The sequence below is a fragment of the Ctenopharyngodon idella genome, chromosome 23 (assembly GCF_019924925.1).
Source record: "Ctenopharyngodon idella isolate HZGC_01 chromosome 23, HZGC01, whole genome shotgun sequence".
In the NCBI taxonomy this organism is placed as follows: domain Eukaryota; kingdom Metazoa; phylum Chordata; class Actinopteri; order Cypriniformes; family Xenocyprididae; genus Ctenopharyngodon; species Ctenopharyngodon idella.
The window spans coordinates 18,856,747-18,877,332 of record NC_067242.1 but is presented as its reverse complement, the minus strand read 5'-3'; the positions used below and the strand labels follow the sequence as shown (position 1 = coordinate 18,877,332).

The 20,586-nt window shown below is 37.9% G+C and overlaps 1 protein-coding gene across 2 annotated transcripts in view; it reads left to right on the top strand.

The window, feature by feature from the left end:
- Positions 1 to 20,586, top strand: part of sema5a (sema domain, seven thrombospondin repeats (type 1 and type 1-like), transmembrane domain (TM) and short cytoplasmic domain, (semaphorin) 5A) — a 162,030-nt gene that overhangs the window by 27,216 nt on the left and 114,228 nt on the right. The window lies entirely within an intron of this gene.

The following is a 20,586-nucleotide window of genomic DNA, read 5'->3' as shown; positions in this document are numbered from 1 at the left end:
ACAGGTTTGGAATGACATGAGGGTGAGTAAATGATGACAGAAATGTAATATTTAGTTTAACTATCCCTTTACCTGTTAGCGTTTTCCACTGTACCACCCGTGGTACAAATACCATTTAAAATAGACCTTAGGAATGCTATTGCTGTTTCTCCTTGTCCTCCTCTTATTTTCAGTTGTGTGATGTGTTGATGTCTGTCTTCATATAGGTGTTAAAATATGATCAGCAAATTGGGTGGAGGATGACGAAAGTGTGTTCCTTTGTGCTGACAGCACTGTGAGTGTCTGGCTGTTCTAGACGGGATGTGGAGTCAGCAGAGGAACTGACTATAATCTACCCAACTCAAAACTCAATGCTAGCTCGGCTATGCCTGCAGCTGTGCAACATGCTTGATCCTGTCAAGACAGCACGTCATTCATAGCTGGGCTTCATCACTTTGTCAACATCCTTTTTTCTCCCTCATTCTCTCATTAGCGCCGTCTTACAGTCGACTTGTGCGACATTGTGTCTGCTTGCATCTCCTTCGTCTTCATTTTATGGGACAAATTACAACCCACACATGTGATTAATTGGTTCCACTGGAACCAAGTAATTATTTACATTCCCACCCTCTGCATATCTAAAGACTCACAAAAAACAAAACAAAAAAAAAACGTCCTGACGATCAAGAGTCTTTTCCTGTATGCCGCACCGATTGTGGCACCAGTATCTTTTCACTAAAGTTGTTTTAGAGTTTAATTATACAGCAGATGGAGTAGTTCTCTTGTTATTATCTTCGTGCTATGACAGCATGTACTTCTGACCTGATTTACACTCACTTACACACTGCCACTTGGCTTTCTCAGGCTGGACGGATGTGCCAAGTGCATTGATTACTAGTTGTCCCACACTTGGCAATCAGCTGAATATGTAATGTAGTTTATGGAAGTTAGCTCTATTTAAAGTTAAACTCATTGACTACTGTTCAAAAGTTTGGGATCAGTAAGATTAAAAAAATAAATAAATAAATAAATAATAATAATAATAATAATCCAAAGTTTTGTCATGAAGCTCTAGATGGCACAGGCTGATAGGTCCTTAAAGGATTAGTTCACTTTCAAATTAAAATTTCCTTAAGCTTTACTCACCCTCAAGCCATCCTAGGTGTATATGACATTCTTCATTCTGAAGAAGCTTTATAATGGCAGTAAGCGTTACCAAACGAGTATTAGCTGAAGAAAGTTTCTCCATCCACATCCATCCATCATAAACATATTCCACACTGCTCAGGGGGGGTTAATAAAGGGCAAAGGGCCTTCTAAGGCAAATTGATTGCGTTTGTGTAAAAAAATATGGTAACACTTTATTTTACAGTGCCGTAGTTACACGTTACTACATGTACTTACTATAGTAATAACAGTAAATTATGCATAATTACAAGTAACTAACCCTAAACCAAACCCTAACCCTAACTGTAACTCTATAGTAAGTACATGTAGTTAATTAATATTAAATAATAGTACTTATTTGAGTAATTACAATGTAACTACAGCACTGTAAAATAAAGTGTAACCAAAAATATCCATATTTAACAAGTTATGAAGTAAATATCTAGCTTTCGCCAGACTGCCTTCCATATTCAACTTACAAAAAAACAGAACTGACGTCGCATCAGTTCTGTAAGTTAAATAGGGAAGGCGTAGTGTAAGCTTTTTGAACTGTGAGAGTTTTACACGGTCTTCGTAAGTTGAATACGGACAGCGGTTTGGCAGAAGCTAGATATTTTACTTCATAACTTGTTAAATATGGATATTTTTTTTACACAAATGCATCTCTTCGCTTCAGAAGGCCTTTAATAACCCCCCGGAGATGTGTGGAGTAAACGTTTATGATGGATGGATGTGGAAGGAGACACTTTCTTCAGCTCATACTCGTTTGGTAACGCTTACCATTATAAAGCTCGGATGCGTCAGGATATTTATTAATATTTCTCCGATTGTGTTCATCAGAAAGAAGAAAGTCATATAGCTTGGGGTAATTTTAATTTGAAAGTGAACTAATCCCTTAACTCAATCTGCTTGCAGTCATGTCATTCTTTATAGGACACAGCTGATTGGTTCCTGATGTATCAGTAGCCAATGAGCTCGCTGCTCAACCTTCAAATACTTGGTCAGCATTTGCTGAAGCAGTTGCAGCTCACTTTTAGAAACTCTCCACCTTCCCAAGCTCCACCTGTATAGATCCGCTCCAGGTAATTCATGTATTCTATATTATACAGCAGCAGCATGTCTTACTTGCTCACAGCAGCATGTCATGCATGTATTGGCAATAGCAAGTTCCTTACTTACTCTGCAGCAGAAATAACAGCAGCAGCAGTGTAGCAGATCTATTCCGCCAAGACCAAACATATCAACATTGTCATATCCTTTACCATGCCAAACACTCAGAGAGTTGTCGTGACAGAAATACTTTTATTCAGCAATGACACATTAAATTGATCATTAATGATGTTGTAATGTAAATAAATAAATAACAATTTCAAATATATGCGGTTCTTTTGAACTTCATTAAAAAACGTATCTTGGTTTCCACAAAAATATTAAGCAGCACAACTGTTTTCAACATTGATAATAATAAGAAATGTTTCTTAAGCAGCAAATCAGCATATTAGAATGATTTCTGAAGGATCATGTGACACTGAAGACTAGAGTAATGCTGACAATTGAGCTTGAATATCACAAGAATAAATTACATTTTAAAACAGAAAACCATTATTTTAAAATGTATTATTCATTATTATTATATAACTAAATTATATAACGGTCACAAAATAAGTTTCAAACCAAATGTATTACCTATACAGCATACAATTTCAGATGCCGCATATCTGTTTTATTAGCTAGTTTGCTAATAAAACTGTTACATTACTATGGGCGGTCAAGACCAATTTTGTATACAATGACAAATTACAGTAAAGCCAACTTGGGGACACTAACTATCCATCCAATCCAATGAGCAAGTTAAAAGAACAAAAAGCTGTTCATTGCATTTATCAATTTTAGCTTTATATTAGCTAATACCCCCCATCCATTTTTTGGAGGCCCACATAAATGCGACATCCTGCCTGTAAGTCAACCCAGAATAAACACTGGTGAACCGCCTTTTTACTTCACTCACGAGTATGAACCCTATTTATTCATAAAGGTGAGCGGGTTCAACCGCTGAAGGGCTTCAATACTACAATGGTGACATACAGCTGCGGATACTGATAGTGTAATTTGCTGCAGGTTTCGCCCAGCTCTTGGAGGCCAAGCGTGTAATTAAACCTCTAAAAATGTCAAATGTTCAGAGCGACAGGCATTATGGGCCTTATCACTGCACCTCCAGGGGGGTGTGTATTTGTGTATGCATGTGGTATATGACGGGTTAATTTGAACTGCATGCCTTTCAGTGGGAGTTTTGTGACACCTTAAGCACATACGTAGCAATTTGCATCAACAACAGGGCACCTGAAATGTCAATCTGTGTGTTTCAATGCGTGGTTTAAACAGATTTGTACAACTTAGGAAAACATTTGATTTCTCTTGTCATCTCTTTTGAGAGCTTGTGAAGGTTTACGTCTTAAAAAGGCTCCTTTGATGTGGGGGAGACTCACTGCCAGTGTCACGGTCTGGCATTTAAATGTCTCCAAAAACCAAAGCTTTGTAGAGCATGTGGAAAATATCTCAGTAGTGTCAACTAAAAGTGGTTCACGTTATAAGTTAGAATCAATAAGACTTTGTGACAAAACAGCCTAGTTGTATTCTAGAGATTGCTCTTTTACAGCACATGAGACTTAATTACGTCTGCAGTGTTTCATTTAAGTATCAGCTTGGTTTCTTTTACAATTCTTCAAGAGATATAAATTAGCATAAATTAGACAATTGAGATATCTTAGCAAAGTTTTTGACATTTGAGATATCTTCTGAAACTAAATTGACAATTGAGGGTTTTTTCTTAAAAGAAAAGAAGTCTCAAGCAAATGTCTCCAATTGCTCTTAACTAAATCTCACTGAAACAATTGAGACATGAAAAATGTAGAGAAAAAATTACTTCACAGAACATTGATATTGTTTATTACATTTCATTCTGCTTTTGGAAGACATTATGTAATATAAAACTATTTAAAATGTAATAATATCTACAAACCCGATTCCAAAAAAGTTGGGACACTGTACAAATTGTGAATAAAAAAGGAATGCAATAATTTACAAATCTCATAAACTTATATTTTATTCACAATAGAATATAGATAACATATCAAATGTTGAAAGTGAGACATTTTAAAATGTCATGCCAAATATTGGCTCATTTTGGATTTCATGAGAGCTACACATTCCAAATAAGTTGGGACAGGTAGCAATAAGAGGCCGGAAAAGTTAAATGTACATATAAGGAACAGCTGGAGGACCAATTTGCAACTTATTAGGTCAATTGGCAACATGATTGGGTATAAAAAGAGCCTCTCAGAGTGGCAGTGTCTCTCAGAAGTCAAGATGGGCAGAGGATTACCAATTCCCCCAATGCTGCGGTGAAAAATAGTGGAGCAATATCAGAAAGGAGTTTCTCAGAGAAAAATTGCAAAGAGTTTGAAGTTATCATCATCTACAGTGCATAATATCATCCAAAGATTCAGAGAATCTGGAACAATCTCTGTGCGTAAGGGTCAAGGCCGGAAAACCATACTGGATGCCGTGATCTTTGGGCCCTTATACGGCACTGCATCAAATACAGGAATGCTACTGTAATGGAAATCACAACATGGGCTCAGGAATACTTACAGAAAACATTGTCGGTGAACACAATCCACCGTGCCATTCGCCGTTGCCGGCTAAAACTCTATAGGTCAGAAAAGAAGCCATATCTAAACATGATCCAGAAGTGCAGGCGTTTTCTCTGGGCCAAGGGTCATTTACAATGGACTGTGGCAAAGTGGAAAACTGTTCTGTGGTCAGACGAATCAAAATTTGAAGTTCTTTTTGGAAAACTGGGACGCCATGTCATCCGGACTAAAGAGGACAAGGACAACCCAAGTTGTTATCAGCGCTTCAGAAGCCTGCCTCTCTGATGGTATGGGGTTATATGAGTGCATGTGGCATGGTCAGCTTACACATCTGGAAAGGCACCATCAATGCTGAAAGGTATATCCAAGTTCTAGAACAACATATGCTCCCATCCAGACATCGTCTCTTTCAGGGAAGACCTTGCATTTTCCAACATGACAATGCCATACCACATACTGCATCAATTACAACATCATGGCTGCGTAGAAGAAGGATCCGGGTACTGAAATGGCCAGCCTGCAGTCCAGATCTTTCACCCATAGAAAACATTTGGCGCATCATAAAGAGGAAGATGCGACAAAGAAGACCTAAGACAGTTGAGCAACTAGAAGCCTGTATTAGACAAGAATGGGACAACATTCCTATTCCTAAACTTGAGCAACTTGTCTCCTCAGTCCCCAGACGTTTGCAGACTATTACAAAAAGAAGAGGGGATGCCACACAGTGGTAAACATGGCCTTGTCCCAACTTTTTTGAGATGTGTTGATGCCATGAAATTTAAAATCAACTTATTTTACCCTTAAAATGATACATTTTCTCAGTTTAAACATTTGATATGTCATCTATGTTGTATTCTGAATAAAATATTGAAATTTGAAACTTTCACATCATTGCATTCCTTTTTTATTCACAATTTGTACAGTGTCCCAACTTTTTTGGAATCGGGTTTGTAAAAAATATTGCTGTTTTTACTGTATTTTGTTCGAATAAATGCAGCCTTTTTGATCCTAAGAGACTTTTTTCATAAACATTAAAATTCTTACTGACCCCAAACTTTTGAATGGCAGTGTATATTTATATTTTATTAAAGAAGCCATCACAAGGGCATCGCCAAGTTTGATAACTCCTGAACTAGAGCTTCAACAATTTACCCCATCGACTTGGTTTGCCATGCCTCAGGGGGAAAAAAGTTATTAAACTGGCCTTTATTCCAGCACTTTATGTTTGTTTAAGACCTTAAAGGGATAGTTCTCAAGTAGACCCTGTTGAACACAAAAGAAGATATTTTGAAGAATGTTGATAATCAAACAGCTGACAGTAGCCATTGACTTCCTGACTATAGAAATCAATGGCTACCGTCAACTGTCTGGTTACCAACATTCTTCAAAATAGTTTTTGTGTTCAACAGAAGAAAGAAACTCATATAGGTTTGAAACAACTTGAGGGTGAGTCAATGATGACAGAATTTTAATTTTTGGGTGAACTATCCCTTTAAGGAAATTCTTACATAATAATTGAAGCAAAATTTTCATAATGAAAACAAATGCATGTTTTATTGTTGATAGTGACTTTTTTGTTGATATTGGGCTTTTTTCCAGCATTGTCTGCTGTCAGCTCACAGACTTTTGCAGTGAGAGCTTGGTGCTGCTTCGACACCAGCGCTCATGTTCTCTTCTGGGGGGATTCAGCAGCACATGATGGTGACTTTATCCAACAGTTATGATAGTTTCATGAGGAGATAAATGTACAGTAAGAAAAGATAGTAGTGCACCCAGGGAAACTTGATTTTGGCTTTTGTGCCGGTATTGCTCTTGAAAGCTTCATATGTTGAATGTACTGATGATTTATCTTTTTTATCATAGGGAATATAGACATCTGATGAAAAACAGATTGTAGAGAGTGTTTTCTGCAGCGTAACAGTTAAAGTGTAACTTTTCCGATTTTAAACCCTCTCTTTTGTATTGTCTCTTTGTATTGTTACAATGTCAGTAGTATATGTAAATGAACAATGTTTACTCTTTTTTCCGTGTTACCTGGAACGAGAAATTCTCATTTATTTGTCAGCAAACGTCCACCAGATGACACAAAACATTGCCAGCTTTCTGACAGCTGACAGCTCCAGAGCCCATAGACAGTCGAATCGACGGAAGGTTATTAACAAAACAGTTATTGTAAGAGAGGGTTCATCACTGAAAACTGTATCGTACTTTGTCTACACTTTAAACAGCATTATGAAAAAAGAATACTATGGCAACAGCCTTCTTACCAGCAGTCCATCATGCAACAGCTTTTTGCTTCGGGAAGTTGGGCAGAAGGTGCTCCCCATTCCTTTTCTTACTGACGAAACTGACGTTTTTTTCAGTTTTCCCTCCATTTGGCCTTAAACACTGTGTTCGTAGTCAACCAGTTTGAAATGTTTTTTTTTTTTTTTTTAATCAGATTTTCCGTCGCTGTGTTTTCTCCATATTTACAATGCTTTGCAGCCTTTAGCCATTGCCTACAACACTCTGAATTCTTCACGGAAAACAGAAAATAACTCCCTCTAAACATTTTATCTTTGAATTCTTGCTCCCCAGGACAATACATGTCAACACCATTGTGACTAAAAGTTTGCTAAGAAGTATTTCCTGCTTAAGCAAAGCAGTAGGGGTGAATTCAGGTAAATGAACGGCAGCATGCCTAGTACGTTATGGGTGTTGAAGTTTTCCTACCTATTTGGCAAAAGGGATGATAACAGTCTTTCTTTCTTTTGCCTTTCTACCACATAGGCAGCCAAGTTTAATTGAAATCCCATTTTGCCAGTGGTGAATTACCCCTTTAAAATGACTATGAAGTAGCCCCATAGTGCACTGGTGATCTGGTGAAAAGTCAACCTTGACCTAGATTTGTTGTTTTAAGGCACAGGTTAAATGCATCCTAACAAATACCTTTTGTTTCAATGTTTATGAGCCTCAGGCTCTTCTTCTTGCCTTTGAAAATGCTTCTGTATGGGTGTTTCAATGACCTTGTGATTACAGGCTGGCTCAGGGGCTGTTACTCTTGAAGAGAGCCACATAACTACAGAGCCTCAGCTTGCTTTCAGCATCAGGAAAGCTTTGTCTCTTATATATCCAAGGATAGTCAGTGCTAGTTTCATCAGAGGCCATGTAGAGAAACAGACAGTTAAAAATAAAGGCTGGATACCTTGGGAGAGTCAGGGTGTGACGGGTTGAAATTGCTGGGTATGCTGTCCCAGATTTAAATTTTGACTTTGTATGTGGCTAGCCAGCCTAAAACTACTCTTTAACAGCTCTAAAGCTATTGCACTGAACATAACCCTCAATATGTCAGTCTTTAAGTAGTATTGTTTTTGTAACTAGCCTGCAATTGTGGCTGCCTACCACCAACAAGTTGAATCCAGTTCCAGCCAAACCCTCCATCAATTTTTGCCCAGTTGTTGGCTGTCAATGTGTGAGAGAAAGGAGAGTGGGTTTTTTTGTGCGTGTATATTATTTATTTTCTTTTTTCTTTTTCTTTTTTTTTTTGCTTAATATCGACTTCAACAGATCAGCGTTTAAGATTTTAAGATAAGTGGCTGGCTGTTGTCCGATGGTTGACAGATGTTGTGTGCTCAGATGTGCAATCTGTTAAAATGGTGTTGGTTTAACAGATTGAGAGCGCACTGGACCCAAAAGCAGTATTAGATTTGAGATGGAAATGGTTCTGTCTGGCTGAGAAAAATATCAGTTGAGGATAAAGAGGTTGCTAGCGGAAAATTCCATTCTTGCATTGAAAAGCAGTAAATGTTTACCGACTGACATGCACACGTTGCACCTGGGAAACTTCTGTGATAGTTATTTGCTCAACCAGCTATCACTTTAATGTTTTTTTAATGTTCAGCTTTGCCTCTTGTAATGTTTTTTTTTTTTTTTTTTTTTTTTTTTTTTTTAATGCTCAGCTTTGCCTCTTGTTTCCTCTTTGTCAGTTACAGATTCCCAAATCACAATCACAAGAAAATCACAAATATTTTTGTTGGACTTTGTTTTGCATTTTCTAATAACAACTTTTCTGGCTGTGCAGCATAGCCATTATATAGGCCATTATATATAGCCTATTTCTATACATGTTGCTATGACGAAATTATCTGTGTATATTCGGATGGAACCAAATGTGGACGGCACTGCATCAAAATTAAATGAAAAGCCCAGTTTTTATATGTAACTCTATTCTATTTATAGATTCCAAATAGCATTGTATAAATAATAAAATTATTTAGTTTTTTTATCACAACCTTTATCTAAAATAAAAATAAAAAAACTTTGAAAATATACGGAAAATATTAAGATAGCACTCCAATTTCATCCTTATATTATTTTGTTTTGCAGGTGACTGTGTTCACTTTGTTTTAAAATGAAATAACCCTTTTTGGTCATCATAATACAAAGAGATTTAAATATTCATAAAGTTCACAGTTTAGTCTTCACAAACTAATTGTAATTTTAGATGTTAATAAAATATTGCTTTATAATTGTGGTTGTTGGTTAATCAGTATAATAACAATTCTAATGAGAATGTTGGTAACCAGACAGTTGACGCTAGCTTTTGACTACCATAGTAGAAAAAAAAAATACTATGGACTATCCCAGAACTATCCCTTTAATATTATGTGGTTGAGCTGTTATGTTTCCCTTGTGATCTCCTGTGTATAACCATTTGGATTTATCATTAAAGACTGTGTTTGTTGATATTCTCTATTGCCGTGCGTTTACTACAGCCACCGATCCTGACAGAACATGGAACCAAAAGAAAAGATTAAATGGACTTAGAGCAGGAGCAGCGTAACCTCGAGGACCACACGAGAGACTTCTAGATCTGCCGTGCCTCACCCACTATTCGGATCGCTCGCTTCGCGTCTTCTAGAAAACTAGCCTCAGCAAGCAATCCAAGGCACGCCTGCCCGGTGATGGTCCTTGGGGAATTTTGCCACATTTGTGGAGTAGGTACTAGTAGACAATGGATTAGCGTTCACTATCTGCCTCATTGAGGAGGACATCACAGCTCCACTCTGGACCCAGAGTCCAGCCAGCCGCCTCCCACACTCTGCAAGGAGCCAGCGCCCACGCAGTCAAAGTGCCCAAGCCTGCTGCGATGCCTACGCCAGAGCCAACCATTGCCCTGGAACTCAAGCTCAACGAAAAGACCAACTGTGTGAGCCGGCAACACCTTCTGTCCCAGTGGGTGTGTACGAGGGCATGGAGGGAAGCTCTATCAACACTCCCGCCGCTGAAGGTGAGCTGTGAATTATTATGAGGAAGTGGAAGAGGATATATCCCTAACTATATTTCCCTAACTAATATTCCAAGTCTCCTTTGTCTCCGCTGGTCCCGTCCAGCTCCAAGTATCCTGCAATTCTGATGGTCTCACCCAGCTCCCCTCTCCCGCCTCCTCTACCCAAGACAGCCAGTTTCCTTCGGTTTCCCAGTTGTTTACTCCACTCTGCTGTGTGGATCTGCCTCTAGTCTTCCGGTCTCCAGCTTCGCCTTGGCAAGGGGATCTCCTGGCTCTGCCTCCAGCTGACGAGCTTGTCAACTCGTCGACCAAACAGCTCCACCTTGGTTCCTCCCTCCCTCGGCTCTACCTGGGGCCATTGTCCTAATGGCTTCACTGGGCTCCCTCGTCCCTCCAGCTTCGCCTTGGTCAGTCATCTCTCTGTCTGTGCCATGGACTTCCGGGCCTTCAGCTGCACTTCGTCATTCCACCTCTTCGACTCCGTCAGGCTCTGCCTTCCCCCTGGCTCCACCTTGGTCCTCAGTCCCACCGGCTCCACCTTTAGGTCCAGTCCTCTGGCACCCTGGCTCCATCTCGGACTCTTGTCGCTACATTCCACCTCGGCCTCCAGATCCATCTGTGTCACTAGGTCTCATTGGCTCTTAGGCTCTGCCTGGGTCTCCACCTCTATCGGCTCCGTCTCAGTCTGTCATCCCCCTATGTATGCCTGCCAAGTCTCCATCATGGCTCCTCCCTCCTTCGACTTTGCCATGGGCCCTTATTCTGGCTGTGCTCTGGGTTCCAACCTGGCTCCTTCTGCTCTCGTCGTCTCAATGCGCCCAGAAAAGCCACGTCTCAGACAGTGCACAAATTAAGCTCCGTTTAACCTCTTCTTGCACTTGAATGGACAAATACATGCAAAATTATGTCAAAAAATGCCTGTCACTGGTAAACATAGTCGGTTATGTTCTAAGGGAATGTAAACAGTTGAGAAAGATAATACATGTGTATCATTATATTGGATCAGTGTATTTGGTCTTAAAGTGGGTGACAGCATCCTAATAATCCTGCTTTCTGTGTTCAAACAACAAAGGACAAAGACAAAATCATGTGGATGTGGATCAGAATGCTAAGTCAAAAGTCTGGTTATAGTGTAGTGCATTCACAATGACCAGCTGAGAGTAATTCGTCAAGTCACCTGTCTGGATGTCACCACTCATGAATGTACAATTCCCATTACTTAGGCAACCCTTGCGAGGATGTCAGTCCTAACACTTATGGCCAATTAGGACATTTCTCCAGATGGAGAGTGCTAATTCAGACAGCACGACTGAGCCTTGTTCAATCCTCAAGAGCTCGCATGAAAATGCCCCTTTATTTATGCTTTCTGTGTATTGACGCCCGGGGGCAGCCTGAACCAGATGACCTGCGCTTTGCCTTTTCTGGACCAGATGCTGCTAATGCCTCCTCAATCCAGTTGCCTCAGGGGTTTTGGTAGAAATATCCGTTTTAGTGGAGACGTCAGAGTGAAGGACAGAGACAAGAAAGATTGAAATTGATCTACAGAGGAAATAAAAGCTGTCTTTGACTGTCTGTGCTGGTTTGTGTTTCCTTGTTGTCGATCCATAGTGTAGGAAACCTCTATTTCCCGTCTTGTCCCATTATTGGTTTTTCTCAGGGTAGAGTCTGTTTTTTTACAGCGTAAGTGTCTTGTCTGCTCTGTAACGAGAAGATACATCCTCAGGATGGTGCAATATGTGTCTTCTTTCACAAGTGGGTTTGAACTCCAAAGTTAAGAGGCATCTGTGTAAACATGGAGAAGAACATAACATGGTTGTATAGTTAAGACCACATACTTAGGTCTGCCGCACAGTATGTTCATTTTAAGTGTATAATTATGAGCTCTCGCTCGTGGCAATGAATGATAGCTGTGTTAGTCAGCGACCTTGCGTGTACAGAGTCTGTTGAATGAATTTAATGACAGAGTATTTTTTTATCAGTAATACTTTAAGATTTTTATTTGGTTGGCCTTCAAACTGGTTTGAAATCTATTCTTTTCTTTTTGATTATGGCTATTCGTTCTACCATAAAGAGAGAGAGATAGTTCACATAAAAAATGAATTGTCATCGTTTACTCACCTTCATGTCTTTCTAAACCTGTAAAACTTAAAAACTTAAATATTTAAAACTTAAATACAGTTGCATACTGACAAACAAAGAAGCACATTCTTTATTGAAATAAAGCCGAAATACAATAAAATATAAATATTAGTTCAAAGACAAAAATGAGAATGAGAAATGTTGCCTTGGCAACTAACTGAAATAAAAAGTTGAAGTACTAAAATTACTCAAATGATAATAAAATAATAAATAAAAGCTAAATAGAAATTTAAAAACAAAAGCTAAAACAAATGATAAAAGCACATAAAAATGACTAAAATTTAAAGTAAAATTAAATATATAAAAAGAAAATATTAATAAATATTATAATAGTTTATATGGGTCATTGACGAATAAGGTTTTTAAAAGTTTAAAAAAAAAAAAAAAAAAACATAATGGAGATATAATTTATTAGTTTTATGAAGTGTTAACAATGAGATTGTGTTTTTTTGTAATCAGTTAACAATTTACAAGATGGACAAATTTTGTCACTAAATAAGTAATTCGGTTTAACCAAAATTTGGGTTTTACCAAATGACACTTTTGGTTATACCGAATGACGATATTTTCAAACAATGCTAACAGACTGATATCTAGCTAGCTAGCAAAAAGACAATCAAACATTTTATATTTAGTACAAGTTTTTAAAATGTTACAACATTTTCCATGTTTTATAGCGGTTGCACTGAATGACCTGATGTTTCGGGACATGCGTATGAGCAAGTGAAAACATGAATTTTTCAGATAGTTAAGAGAGAGTTAATTACTTTGCTTCACAACCATGTGGTCCTTTGCAGGTGTCTGAATGATGGCACATCCTGTCACATGATATTGACTGCATGACTTGATCCAAAATGGTCCCTTTATATTGGTTACTCCGAATGACATCAATGAAATTCATTTTTCCGGACATTCTTTCTCATAACAAATCAACTACTTCTACACATAATTTTAATACCATTTTGCACTATGTTGATTTATGATGTTATAAAATCATGCCAGAATAAAAAAAAATATATACATTTATAACATTTTAAGATATTTTATTCACAAATGAAGTGGCTGTATTGGCCTTAGGACGGTTAAACCGAATGACCATTTGACACTTCAAAATCTTTAAAATACCTTTATTTTTATATGTAGCAAAATATAATTAAAACCTTTTGGATTCGATGAAAGAGATCTAGTTGTACTACCTTACATACTTTGGATGTCATATCTTTATTTTTTTATTATTGTTAAAGCCTTTGGACAAAAAAAATGACCCGTCATGTCATTGACCCATAATTACAAATAGAAGTTAAAGAAGTCTTTTGAAACCATATGATAAATGCGTATGAGGATCAGCCTAAAATTTAAGTCGTTAATCATTGAATGAGTTCATAGTTTATGACAGACTCAGTGACGTCCAATTCATGAATGAATCATTCTTTTGAGTCAGGTCTTTTCAATAATCTCTTTTCACTGATTCAATGATCTGGTTCCTTCAGTTAATAATGGAGATTAAGATTTTTAAAGAATAAAAAAAAATTAGTCTGTTATTATATCTGTGTTATCATATGGCTTCAGAAGATTTGTAATAAAGTGCAGGAGTCATATGAATCACATTTCAGGTTGCTTTTATTGTGGTTCTACATACTTTTTGAAGCTTAAAAGCTCTAGTCCTCAAACAAGTACATTATTTAAAAAATTGCTTCTTTTGTGCTCTGGAAGGAATGATATAAGGGTGAATAAATGAAGACAGAGTTTTCATTATTTGGGTGAACTATCCCTTTTATTCCTGCATTACATTCAATTCAAGATATAACCAGATTTCATTTTATTGCAGAAGATAGTCCTGTGATTCAGCACTGAATGTGGCGGACTCTAATATGTTGAGGATCCTGTGTTTCTATAGGAATAATTAGATCATACTGACCACTGTGCTCTCCCATTACTTCTCTTGAGTTAGAGGAGGACAGTTTAGCTCGTTTTAGCAGGAAGCCACTCAGACCTCAATGTGTATGTGTGAGAGAGAACACAGCCTGTAGTACTGGTGAATTGTTCCATTATTGTCACATACATTGTTATTTCCTGCATGGCAGACACTGGACCACAACAGGAATATGTCATGTTGTCATGTGCAGCTATGATTAAAGGGAATTCAATGCTTGTGTATTGTCTGTTTATGACACCCTGACTAACAACCAGCCATTATGTTGTCCTGTTGGTAATTGGTTAAGCTTGCAGGTGCCATTTTTCTGCTTTTTATTCAAGGAAAGTAGAGAGGGAGCAGGAAATTATGGACATGGAATCAGGCAATGTTGCGAGCCGGATTCAAACTTACAGTGTCCAAATGAGCCCCATAACTCAATGTGCCAGGAAGCGTACTGTACGTACACTGACTGTTAGGCCGTATCTGATTTTTCCAAGTTGTTTCTTAGGATGTGTTCACACTTGGCAGGTTTGGTTTAATTAAAACTAACTCTGGTGTGATTGCTCTGATAGTGCAGTTCATTTGAATAAGTGTGAACGTTGCCATTCAATCATTGGTGCTCACCAAACAAGCGGACCAAAACCCACCTTTTCAGGCTCAAGCATACCATACCTGGTTCCTCTCGTCATATGAGCTAAGGTGTCGGAACTGCAGAAGATTTTTGTTTGTATGTGCATTGAAGGAATTCCTGGCACTGTTTTGACTCCTTTACACATTTTCTAAGCTTTTCATGAGTTCTCATCTGGTAAAAATACCATCATACTGTATGTATGTAGATACAACAAGCGCATTTATCCCAGCACACAGCATTGTTTTGAATGTTCGGTAAGTTTCGTTTTAAAATATACGTCATAAAAGCTGTCCAATCAGGCTGTGACCTTGTGAATTTACCCTTTATTCTATATCTTTAGGTTCAGTGTTAAGAATGACAGTGTGAACGCTAAGCGAATCAGGACTAAATGTATCATTTTCTTTATTGGTCAGGACCAAAAGAGCCAAGAGAACAAACTACAAGTGTGAACACCATTAGAGATTAAAGAAAATCAGCTTGAATAAAACACCTCTAATAGATGTTTACACTTTTCACAAATCAAGTCATCATTAGTCATCCACGCTAATGTAATTCTTATCTTCTTTCTTTTTTTTTTGCTTTTTTTTTGCTTTTTTGTCTCTTTCTACGTGTATGAGGGGGTTGGATAGTGTTTAAGCCCTGAGCTACAGTGCAAAATGTTATGCAATGCAAGTGTGTGTGTGTGTGTCTGTGTGTCTGTGTTTGATTGATTATCTGTCAAATTGGATTGGGAATTGTTCATAAGAGAAAATTGAAAAAAAAGGTCTGTCCAGTAGAAAGCGATGGCTCCACTCTGTCCAGCATCTACTAACAGGAAACTGCATTCAACAAGACAAGAGGATGTAAAACCCTGTTTCCACGCACTACAGACATGAGTCTCCAGACCCATCAACAGGCCATTCAGATCTGCAGTGTGTCAGTTACCGAGTCCCTGTGGTCCCTGCTGATGAGAGCAACTTTGGCGTAATCGAGTTTTGTACTGCCCTTCGCGCACACTGACTCAATTTCATCTGTACTGTCATAGTGTAGAGAGGCTATAAGAAAGGAAAGATAGAGGGATTTTTGATTGACAGGCTAAGGCACTACAGCGGTACAAGTGCTTGGCTTTGAGATGGTGCTGCAAAGTCCTTCCAACAGACCTGCAATCACATCCTACAAAACAGAGACTCCTAGTATTTCATTTCATTTCATTTTATTTCATTTCATAGTTCACCTAAAAACCGAAAATTATGCTATTATGTTCTTATCCTCATGTCCTTCCAAAACAATAAAAATGGGAAAAACACTCAACAAATTTACTAAAACTTTAACTGAAATGGAAAATATAAAAATAAAATAAAAAATATTAATAAAAATGATAATATCTCATAGATACTAAAACAACACGGGTGCAGTACACTTCTGGGCAAAGAAAAAAAAAGGGGGCCAAGCCCAAAATGGCTAAACACTAAGATTTTAATTGTCATATTGGTCAGGAAATTAGCTAAATTTTAAGCAAATGCACTACTTAAATGGTCAGAGTCCAGATTTGAACCCTGTAGTGAGTATATGGTCTCACATTAACTCAAACAAACTGGGAGACATTTTTCAACTACTCATGAACTTTGAAGCCATTAACATTGAGTGGAACAACACTGACTCTTCTTCATGTAAAGAACTGTCTGCAAGTTTACCCATGCACATGGCTTAACCTTTTAAAGAAAACAAAGGGGAAGGCTATTCCAACCCGATCTCACTGCAATTTGTACGTATTTTACAAGGTGGCTAATTCGTACAACCTCACTCGTATGAAATCATATGTTTTTTTTGCTGAATGGTACATATTTTACAAGTTGCCAAATTCGTATGAATTCGTACGAATTACCTACCCCTAACCCTGCCCCAAACCTACCTGTCACTGGGGTTTAGACAAATCGTATGAATTCGTACGAGTGAGGTTGTACGAATTAGCCACCTTGTAAAATACGTACGAATTGGTCGTTGGCTATTCCATGCTAAGTTACTTTATCTAGAGTGTTTCTAGCTAATTTCCTGACCAGTAATTTATGATCAAAATGGTTAAGACTATTAAAAGATCACTAAATAATTTTGCCTTTTTTTTTTTTTTTTTTGGCTTTGCCTAAGTTTTTGCCCAGTAGTGTATTACTGTCCATGATTCACTATAAAGGGATAGTTCACCCAAAAATGAAAATTAAGTCATCCTTTATTCACCCTGGTGTTGTTCTAATGCAGTATTACATTCTTTCTGTTTCGGACTTCAAAAGGAAAAAAAAAATGTCCTTCTTGTGCTCGTCCATGTAATGGCAGTGACCAGCATCAATCTTTAAAAAAAGATGCAAAAGTATCACTGAATGATCCCATGTGACACATGCTGTACATTCCAAGTATACAAGGGGTATATACGATAGAGTTTGGTATGTATTATTTAAAGAAAACCCTGATCTTGGCCCTTGGTTTTTTGTGCACGGCTGCACATTCATGAGACTCTATGTATTACCACCGCAGTTCACTCCAACTCGTCCAGAAAAAGCACACAAGTTGTGAGAAATCAAGATCAATAAAAATGTGACATGAAATACAACAGCTAGAAATCCCCAAAAAGTATCCATGTACTTTCTTTACCGAGTTGAACATCTCCGGACCAGAACTCAGGAATGTGCAGTCATGCACAAAAGACCAATGGCAAAGGTCAGGATTTTCATTAAATGATACATTTAATTTCGGTTTGTTTTTCACCAAAACCAATTGTATACCCCCAGAACACTTGGAAAATATAACACGTGTCGCATGGGACCATTCTGTGATACTTTTGCTTCTTTTTTTTTTCAAAGCTCGATGCTGGCCGCAATTCACTGCCATTACAGTATGCAGTATAGAGCATACGACATTAGTAAGTATTTTAAAACATGAAAGAAGGAAAAGAAGGAATAAACCTGGCACTATTTGTAGAATGTGCTTTATGGGCAAATATCAGGCCACTGCCAGTTTTTGCTCTTCAGCCCATGAGTCTGAACTCAATCTATAACCGCACTGTAAGTTTCTCAGGAGTGCAAAACTACATTTTCTGGCTGTATGTGAACACTGTGAGGGCCCCTGTGGAGCGTGTTTACTATGTTCACTGATAGTGTAGGCCACTTCAGAGGAGCTAGAGTGCAGCTCCCTGTGCTGATTCGTGGAAGTGAGGTCAAAGGTGAAAGATGAGCATGCAGGAGGTTGGGGAGATGAATGTAATGACCTCAACAGCTGCATTTTCTTTATCTGGCTACACTCTGTGCCTGACGCTCTTTTACTACAGTATGTCATGTTAAGTTATTCTCAGTATATAGAATGGTATAAATGAAATATATACTGAGCTTTATAATGAGCACCACTTTATATGTAATTAAAAAATATTAAAAATACTTAAAAGATAAATATATATATATATGTATATATATATATACGTATATATATATATATATATATATATATATATACAGTGGGTACGGAAAGTATTCAGACCCCCTTACATTTTTCACTCTTTGTTATATTGCAGCCATTTGCTAAAATCATTTAAGTTCATTTTTTTTCCTCATTAATGTACACACAGCACCCCATATTGACAGAAAAACACAGAATTGTTGACATTTTTGCAGATTTATTAAAAAAGAAAAACTGAAATATCACATGGTCCTAAGTATTCAGACCCTTTGCTCAGTATTTAGTAGAAGCACCCTTTTGATCTAATACAGCCATGAGTCTTTTTGGAAAAGATGCAACAAGTTTTTCACACCTGGATTTGGGGATCCTCTGCCATTCCTCCTTGCAGATCCTCTCCAGTTCTGTCAGGTTGGATGGTAAACGTTGGTGGACAGCCATTTTTAGGTCTCTCCAGAGATGCTCAATTGGGTTTAAGTCAGGGCTCTGGCTGGGCCATTCAAGAACAGTCACGGAGTTGTTGTGAAGCCACTCCTTCGTTATTTTAGCTGTGTGCTTAGGGTCATTGTCTTGTTGGAAGGTAAACCTTCGGCCCAGTCTGAGGTCCTGAGCACTCTGGAGAAGGTTTTCGTCCAGGATATCCCTGTACTTGGCCCCATTCATCTTTCCCTCGATTGCAACCAGTCGTCCTGTCCCTGCAGCTGAAAAACACCCCCACAGCATGATGCTGCCACCACCATGCTTCACTGTTGGGACTGTATTGGACAGGTGATGAGCAGTGCCTGGTTTTCTCCACACATACCGCTGAGAATTAAGGCCAAAAAGTTCTATCTTGGTCTCATCAGACCAGAGAATCTTATTTCTCACCATCTTGGAGTCCTCCATGCGGGCTTTCATGTGTCTTGCACTGAGGAGAGGCTTCCGTCGGGCCACTCTGCCATAAAGCCCTGACTGGTGGAGGGCTGCAGTGATGGTTGACTTTCTACAACCTTCTCCCATCTCCCGACAGCATCTCTGGAGCTCAGCCACAGTGATCTTTGGGTTCTTCTTTACCTCTCTCACCAAGGCTCTTCTCCCCTGATAGCTCAGTTTGGCCAGACGGCCAGCTCTAGGAAGGGTTCTGGTCGTCCCAAACGTCTTCCATTTAAGGATTATGGAGGCCACTGTGCTCTTAGGAACCTTAAGTGCAGCAGAAATTTTTTTGTAACCTTGGCCAGATCTGTGCCTTGCCACAATTCTGTCTCTGAGCTCTTCAGGCAGCTCCTTTGACCTCATGATTCTCATTTGCTCTGACATGCACTGTGAGCTGTAAGGTCTTATATAGACAGGTGTGTGGCTTTCCTAATCAAGTCCAATCAGTATAATCAAACACAGCTGGACTCAAATGAAGGTGTAGAACCATCTCAAGGATGATCAGAAGAAATGGACAGCACCTGAGTTAAATATATGAGTGTCACAGCAAAGGGTCTGAATACTTAGGACCATGTGATATTTCAGTTTTTCTTTTTTTAATAAATCTGCAAAAATGTCAACAATTCTGTGTTTTTCTGTCAATATGGGGTGCTGTGTGTACATTAATGAGGAAAAAAAATGAACTTAAATGATTTTAGCAAATGGCTGCAATATAACAAAGAGTGAAAAATTTAAGGGGGTCTGAATACTTTCCGTACCCACTGTATATATATATATATATATATATATACATATATATATATATATATCTAAAAGAATATATAAATGTATTTATTTAGGAATATATAATAATTTATATAAAATATATATTTTTTCTTTTATCACTTAAGTCATTTTTTCCTCTTTTTTTTTGTATGCTTGGCAGAAAAACAAACAAACACATTTTCCCTAAACAGTGCGTTATGGGCTAAATCATAGAGACATAATGGAAATTACAGTCACTTTCCCCATGTAATTTGCATTACATGGGTCCTTGGAATACGTTATTTTTGCATAATGACCACTAAACTGTATAATTTATTGATAAAATAATTTTAAATCACATTAATATTTATGTTATGTTTTTTAAATGTTATGCATCTGCTCAGATTTTAAATATTTTGGAACAATTATCTGTGATTAACCTCTAAAGTAATGTACTGTAGAATACATCCATAAGAAGGCAAGACAACGCCTTGGTCTTCTTAGGAAATTTTGGAGTTTTAACATTAGCACACACATTTTAATCATAGTTTATAGCATGGTTATATATGTTTTATGCTATGGAAATTAAACAGTTAAGCAGAAGAACAAACTTTCACATGTAATTAGCCAGACAAATAAGATCACTGGGCATAAACAATATACACTCCAGGACTTATTTTCTTGTTTTATGAAGAAGAAAAAAAAGGCAATTGCAATATTTAAAGATCATACGCATCCCCTTCTCTCTATTTTTGAAATC